Source organism: Polyodon spathula, chromosome 13 (genome assembly GCF_017654505.1).
Source record: "Polyodon spathula isolate WHYD16114869_AA chromosome 13, ASM1765450v1, whole genome shotgun sequence".
In the NCBI taxonomy this organism is placed as follows: domain Eukaryota; kingdom Metazoa; phylum Chordata; class Actinopteri; order Acipenseriformes; family Polyodontidae; genus Polyodon; species Polyodon spathula.
This window is the reverse complement of record NC_054546.1, coordinates 36,273,771-36,282,263: the sequence shown is the minus strand read 5'-3', so window position 1 is coordinate 36,282,263 and position 8,493 is coordinate 36,273,771. Positions and strand designations below refer to the sequence as shown.

The window sequence follows — 8,493 nt, the reverse complement described above, 5'->3', positions numbered from 1 at the left end:
TTAAACCTTCATGCTGATTTAAACTCGGCTTTTGTCAAAATAAGCACCAACTAAGACAAAGCTTTACAGTAAACTAATGTGATCCATCTGCATCTCAATCAATTTGCATCATTTCTTTCCATCTGCTGAGTTTGTTTGTGAAAGGAGGCTTTAAACCGAATAGTTCGGGTTTCACTTACTCATAGAACGCAGTTTTATTTAATTGCTTTTATTTCTATTGCTTTGCCACTTTGGAAATGATTTTCCTTTTGCTGTGCTGGCAATAAACACTGCTGTGCATGGTGCAGGACTGGCGCTTGCTGAAGTACTTGGCTGATCTGCAAATGATTATGGCTGGCAACTACATCCGAAGAGCAGCTCCTGAAGTCAGACTTGACAAAAAATAAAACAAATAATAGCAATAAAAACCATTAAGAAACTGTACTGTGAATAGTAGCACATATTAGCTTTACTGATTTACATTATGATTGGTTTTAGATGGATGCACATGGCAGGTGCTGCTTGACACATGGGATTAGAAACATGTTGCATTTTGATTGGTCATCACCATGGGGTGCAAACCTCTGACTGGAATTAAATCTCCATCCTACATCATCTCCAGATGATATACAGTATAACACTGTACAGAAAGGGTGCTTAAGGAACCAAGAAATGCTGTTAGTGTTCTAACAGTTTCACACTTCACCATGCTAAAGATAGCTAGATCTCTATAAATCCGTTTTTCCATTAAATCGTATGGTGCTTTTTTAAGCCAAAGGCTTTAAAGTAGATATGTTGGTGTGAGCAGCTTTGTCACTTGTTTCAGGTTCATATTTTTACCCATAATTCAGGATATACAAGTTTTTTCTAATTTAATGCTATTACTGAACATAGATAAAAAAAATAAAAGAAAAAATAAGAATAAAAAAAAAAACAATATTGTACCTAATCGCTTTCTGTGCTGTTGATTACCTTGTCTGATTGCAGCAAGACCACAGAAAGGTATCAGGAACAAAGGAGAAGAAGCTACTACGCACACCACTAACCTAGCAAAATAAGCATTGAAGCATTAACATGAGTGTTGATATGACAAATATATTTGACTCCACCTGATACTAAGTATTGCATTGACTACAACTCTGTTCAGTTTATAATCCCCACTCATCAGGAGGAAAGGTGCTATATAAAGATATTATTAGCTACCTCATTAAACTGTAACAATCCCAGGGCTGTATTGCATCGAGTTATATGTAAAAAAAAACCTAGCAATTAACTCATGTTGTATTCTGTTTGAGACAGGTAATTATAAGCAAAAGATTATATTAAAAGGGTTAAACTTAAAACATACAGTAGTTATGTATCATAAAATCATGCAGCGGTATATAAAATGTAGGGCACCATTATGAATACATTTACAATAATATATTTTCTTTATGTAGGTGTTGTCTCTCCGTGAATTCTCTAAAGTAAAAGTATTATTTATTTTATTTATATCCCAAGGCCATGGAGACGAGTTTGTTGAAGATTTAATATGATCTCCCTTATACAGGGTTAATTTTCAAACATAAACACATCGTTTCTCTGCTCTTGTTGAAATTCTGTATCCTTCCTAAAGTTTAAAATGAGTTTGAAGACTACAATCTTGGGTACTGCTACCAAGTTTACCTTCTGAATTTTATTTATTTATTTATTTATTTTTTGTGATGTCTGTGCTTTTACTAAAGTTTGTTTGGGGAAAACATCTTTGACTGGCTTTTACTGGAGGAGCCATAGCAACAAGCAGATCGATTTTCCTGAGAAATAAAAACATACAAAAATCTGCCTGGCAAGAAACATATCGATGTTGATTGCAAAGCAATCAGGTAAGATATCAGGAGACTGAAGATTGGTCCTTCAGTGCAGTGGTGCGGCGAGTCAGTAAGAGGCAGTTCTGTAAAAATGATTATTATTTTTATAAGATAAGATAGAAAAATAGAAATAAATACATCAATAATGTTTGAAGTGGCAAAAAGTTCTGATTTAGCTTAACAAACACATTCTTAAAAGTTTTGAAATGTGTACATTTTTTTTGGCATTTTTGACAATGCCAAATCAGATGCTTCAGTGGGCTCATTTAGCTTTAGATTTAGCTGGAAAAATAAATGTATTTTGTGAAAACCCAGATTTATTTTTTTCAGATTTAATTGCTGAATCATAATGCTTTTCAGATTTATCTGTTAGGTAAATGTTGAATCGCTAAGTGTTAAAAAAAAAAAAAAGATTTCAATTCATGGATTTATTTGTTAGAAACAAATGCCAGCTAAATGTTGACTTGCAAAGTGTATGTTAAGTAAGGAGGGTGCCACACCATTGCTTCAGTGAGTCCTTTAAGCTTCAAAGTCTAACATCACTGAAATCTCTGGTGTGAAAATGACTGTAGAAAGCTTAAAGTATAAAAAATATGTGGGAAGAAAACGCATTTTCATGTTATCAGAAAGTTATGTATGTGTTTAAAAATAACAGGGCTTTACTGTGTAAAAGCAAGTTGTATATTGGGATGTAGAAAAAGGCCCATTTTAAGTCCACTTTTAAGAGTATGGCATATTTTCTGTCTTATGTTATTTTTTTTCTGTCTACACCGATGCTCACTGAAAGAACTCATATACTTGGCTCGAAATGAGAACTAGGTTGTGGACCCAAGAACACATGCAAATATTATGCTTATTTCTAAAACTGTGCAGGGAGTGTTTAAAGATATGTGCTGCAATCAAACCTCAGGGAGTACTGCACTGCCTTCTATATTTAGTTGATAAATGTTTATTCCCAACTCTACTGCTCTATGAAAAGCAATGTGGTATAGGACCATCAATTTCCCGCAATGGATGGGATAGACAGTTTTTTCTGAAGGTAAAGTAACTTAAGCATAAAATACCTCTTTCACTGATCCCATTCTGATTAGTTATTAAAGGGAAAGAAAAGGGATTTTAAAATGTAAAACTTCACCATCATCAACAATTAGTAGAAACATTGTATTTCAACCAACAAAGTTTTAATATTGCAAATGAAAACAATAAACAGTTTAAAAGAGTTCTTGACTCTGGACTGAATCTTTGAGGATGCTTATTCAAGGTACTTTTCTGGATGGAAAGGCTAATTCAGGTCACTGTAGTGACAGGTTTTTACTTTATTACTATAGATGTTGCAGTTAATGCTCTTTATTAAACGTTCTGCTTACAGTTTGCCTGCATGACACGAAGGTCAACTGAAAGTGCTACCTGGCCTTCGATGAACTAAACCACTACCATGAAAGCAACAAAGACTGTATCGCTCAAGGAGGAACTTTAGTTTTCCCTCGAATCATTGACGAAAACAACAGCCTCCGTGAGTATGCAAAGAAAAGCTCTCCCGGAGCCAAGGAGTTTTGGATCGGAGTCACCGACAAGGTCAAGGAAGGGCAGTACGTCGATGTCAATGGAATGGCCATTAGTTATGTCCAAAGAGCCAAGCTACTGGAGGAAAAGGAGAAAGATGTGTGATGCTTTCGCTGTCTGTGCAAGGGAAATGGCATGATGATGTTTACCGCAGTGTGAACAAATACTTTTGTGAATATCTAATTCCTTAATATAAGCATTTAATATTAACTTAAAAAATGCACCTTTTGTGTCCCAATGCTGGACTTCATGTCTATTTAAAAATATTCAAAAATCTTTTACACTTTTTATATTTTATTGGTACCGTTTATACTTCAATTGAAAGGTACGTGGTAATTATTAATTACTGAGCAATTGTTAGAAACAACAGTGTAGTTACAGTGTCGTTCTACTGTAATAAGCTACTGTAACATCCAATAGTAAGTACTTAATACTTACTGCCATTTATATTTTGTTAATTTTAATCAAGTTACTCTTTTAAAAATGTTGTTGAACTCATAGTGTGTGTACTAATTACATGTGCAATACTGCTATTGTCAATAGCAAGCAATACTAATGGTATTTAATGTGTATCTACCAACTAAAATATGTGTCCCTTTATTTACTCTTAACAATGAATGCTGTTAAATGTTAAGTACTTTAGTTTCAATGTCTCAGATGTATTATTAAACTTCAATTAATCTTTTATGATGCTTGCAATAGTTTTGAGTGGCATTGTAATAACAATGCTCTTTAATTGTCTTTCCATTGGGTTCAGTGATGCTGGTAAATCATAGATGCCTCGTGGTCTTCGATTCCCTCATGTGAGCCATGGTAGTCTATTTATAAAACATCAACATTGCATTTTTAGCTTTTGGTTTTATACCCTATTTAGGTTATTTAGCTGTGAAGGATGAGCTCAGTGTCAGAGTGTAATCTTCACCTACTGTGATGCTGTAGCTTCCAATACCACATAACTCCAACAGAGGGCAATTTTACAAAAGTGCATTTATTGTGTGACAATATCAAGGAAAACTATAAACTAGGATACTTGCTGTATTTTATTTCCATTTCCTTTAAACTTTTTCAAGTGAAATGTATTTGTGACCATGTTATTAAAAAGGATTGCAACATATATTAAAATATATGGATGATACTGTATATAAAAAAGCAGCAATTGTCTGTATATTTAACCATATATTTTATTATTCTGATGCTGTTCAAACCAAAAACTAATGATTCATCAATATTGTTTTAGTATCTAAATGTAAAGGTGTGGAGGAGAGTTGGAAAAAAAAATAGGAAAAATTGTTTATGCAGATTGCAAATGGGAACAGTAATTATGCTGCTTTTACTACAGACTGCATATTGAATGTAATTCTACATATTGTTAAATCATTGACCAATCCAAAAATGTTAAGTGTTAAAAGATCAAATTCTTTTCAATTGTTGATTGGTGACTGCTTCTTCCACAACAGTAGAAACCCATTCTTCAGAAATGCACAACCCATTGACATTTCTGGAATGGATTTATAGATCTATGCAATATCCTCAATGATAAGCCTTGAAAATTCAATGCACTTAACCAGCAATTAGAAAATACATAAATAAATACAAACATTTCCATGGCAGTACATATTGTAAATGATAATTTTACAAAGCTGTGGCATGATTATGGAACACTTAAAAAATGTGCTGCATTTTATTTACGATTAAGGATCGCTCTAATTAAATCCCTTGACCTCTTAAAGGTGATTCATCCAAGCCCCCCTGCTGGCATTCCCCCTAATTATATTTAGCTTTCTACTCCCTGGGTTCACTGTACAGAGCTTGAACTTAATCACAGACTCCCCACTATCCCAAATGATTGCTGTTGTACCAACTGCTGTCTTTGAACTTTGAGCAAGTTACAGAAAGTTTCCTTTATAGCTTAATCATTATCTTTTACCTCAAGTATTAGATATTTTTAAATTAATAATGTAGTGCTGGCATCCATGTGACTATTGCTACACAACATGCTTTTGCTTTACATTCACAATTGAAACTGTTTCTAGTTCAAATCCAAGTTTAAAGGATACATTTCAAAACAACGTATTTATTCTTCCAAATAAAGGGAGAAATTCTCAACTTTTAAATTGTGAATTATTTTACACCCATTACTATAAAACATACCTGCATCCTAAGATGTGTAGTAATACTAAAAGAAAACAAAAAAAGATCTATGACAAGCATTTCAATAATAGGTGTTTCTCATTGAAGGAAACTTTTGTTTAAGAGTTTTGCTTTTAGTTTTTGATTTTAATATTACACCAAATATTTATTTTACTGAAAGGAATTACCACTACTTGTAAGACATCACTAGACTACATGCAGTCGTCAATGTAACTTGTTTATACCTGTCTAGTTTGGCAGTTGTATTGGGTCTGTTTTTCCTTTATGGGACTCCAGCTCTTAAGGTAAGTGTGCCAAAGGGACTGCTCAGTTTCAAATATGCCAGTAATGGCTGCACATTTCTGATTACTATTTTTGGAATACATCTCGGATTTAATAAAGTAATTCCTGCACAACAAAAAGTTTAGGATTTTATTTCAACTTGCTGCCAATAAAACAAACACAGTTATATTTAAATCTGAGCAATTGTAACTAACACTTAGACAAGGATATAGAATTAGATGAGTCCACAGGGTTACCTGTAACGCAGATATTACATTTTTTAGGCATTCAGACCTATACTTGTTTGTAATATTCTCACATAGCAGTAGATGTCTTTCTTTTTTAACAAGTGCACTTGTATAAATCACAAAAAGTATATATAAAAAGGCTAAATTGTGTTAAAATAAGGTATTTTCACAAACAGTACATAACATTTGTATTAGTCATAATTTTATATCACAATTTGTCAAAGTTCAGTTACATGTTAATAAAAAGTCAATAGATACACAATACGGGTGCTAGGGTTACAGATTCACACATCCTGGCTATATACATACAGGATCAGAAATGAAATGAAGTTGAACACTTAAGAAATTATTCTCGGCTGCACTCAACAAAGAAAACAGCCTTCTAACCAACTTTGTATCCTATGTTTGTATCCAAATCTGTGTTTCCTTCTAACAAGAATTGTACAGTAACATCCTGCTGGGTGTAACCATTTGAAATGACTTCAATAACTTTATCATGTTCAGCATTTAGATATGCAGATAACCCTTGACAGTGAATTTTCACTGTAAGCAGCCAGGCAGAGTTGTAAGGTCATAATTTTTGGGAACGGCAACGTAGATAATGAGTGAGACCCGTTTAAACAGAATCTCAGTTGTTGATTTATTTACATTATTCTAATTCAAAGCAGGTGGTCAGATGAACCCCAATTTGTTTGAATATTCAAGAACCTGTTTCTTTGAAAACCACCAGGTCGCAATTTCTTCTGCTGTTCAGGATAACATTTATACTGAATTCAGCTGACCTTTCAGAAAGCAACAGCTTTGACAGCACTGCATCACAGGCAGCTGAAAAGAAGATGAAGGAGGAACAGAGACTGATATAACAAGATAGCTACCAGTGTTTATGAAAAACAGTGCACACTTTGATTGGTAGAAATGTACCAGACAAACACAAAAAAGATTTAGGAGCATTATGGCAATTTATGTCAAGATGACAGACTGTTGTTGCATTTCTATCAAAGGGAATATGGAATAAAGAAGTCTAATTATGAAAAGCATTAATCTTTGTTGATTTTTTTATATATCCCCTGGGTCCTCCTACATTGGCTATCGACATAGGCGGCTTCTTAGATTGACATTAGGTTCTTGAGCATTTTGAAATGTCACTGTGATGCTGTTACTGTTTTTAGCTGCATACATCTATCTTGCTTCTGCCTGGCAAAAACCATCACCAAGCTCACACACCAGACCACAGGGGTTCACTACCTTTTCTGTTGCCCACATTATCCCAGTAGCCACAGCCATTGAAAGAGCTCCCAGTCCTGTCACTATGTGAAGAAGTGACTTTTCTTTGGAGCAGCACACTCTCTGAGTGAGCCAGCATAAAAATAAATTAATGAATAACCAAATCGATTGACTGCAATTACCTATTTTCACATTTACAGTAGGTGCTTAGAGTGTGCAGTTTCTATTCTATTAACTGTATCAATGCACAGTGCTCAAACAATGTTATCTTGCAACTCAGATGGGCAACTTCTGGTGCTACTGGTATTGTCAGGAAATTTGTATTTTAATGATTTTCACAGTGACCTGTAATGCATTGACAACATTATTATATGTATTAGTGTTACACCTTACCTTGAAATGTTCTGAAGAGAAATAACTAGATACATTTACTGCGAACAAAAAGCATCTCCCCTTTCTGTTGCACTAGTCCCTGCAATTTAAATAGATTTTATACCTTCATCTATATAGGCTTCGTATATTTATTACCAGTGCATTTACTGTGCCATTCTATTTATTGATTCATTTAAACATCCATTTTTCTACCTGTTTTAAACCACCTGGTTTGAATGACTACTCACCCACTTAACAATTGGCCTTCATCACACAAGTACCGAGTACCTCCTCAACCTGTTGACTTGCTATGTCCCTGCCTGCAAGCTGAGGTCCTCCGACTCTGGCCTGCTTGTTATGCCCAAGCAAAAGTGCACCACACTTGGACAAAGCTCATTTAGGGTTATGGTGCCGATTCTTTGGAACTCTCTCCCAGCTTTGGTGTGTGATGCTCCCACTGTTGCTTGCTTTAAATCAACTCTCAAAACCCACCTGTTCTCTTTTGCTTTCCTTGCTCCTTAAGCCTGATATCTGCTATTAACTGCTGCTACTATTTCACGTATTATATTACTATCACGTATTGTGCACTTTCCACTGTATTTAATGTATTATGCATTGTTTTGTTTTACGGTATATCATGTATTATGCATTTCTCTGTATTTGCAGTATTATGGATATTCTTGTAAAGTGCTTTGTAATGGTGTTCCACTATGAAAGGCGCTATATAAAATAAAGATTGATTGATTATTATTTGCCATTCAAATAAAACCTAGAAAAAAAAAATAAAAAAAAAATATATATATATATATATATATATATATATATATATATATATATATATATATATA

The 8,493-nt window shown here is 34.0% G+C and overlaps 1 pseudogene; it reads left to right on the top strand.

Moving 5' to 3' along the window:
• Positions 1-278: 278 nt before the first annotated feature.
• LOC121325318 lies at positions 279-3,580 on the top strand (annotated as a pseudogene).
• Positions 3,581-8,493: the final 4,913 nt, after the last annotated feature.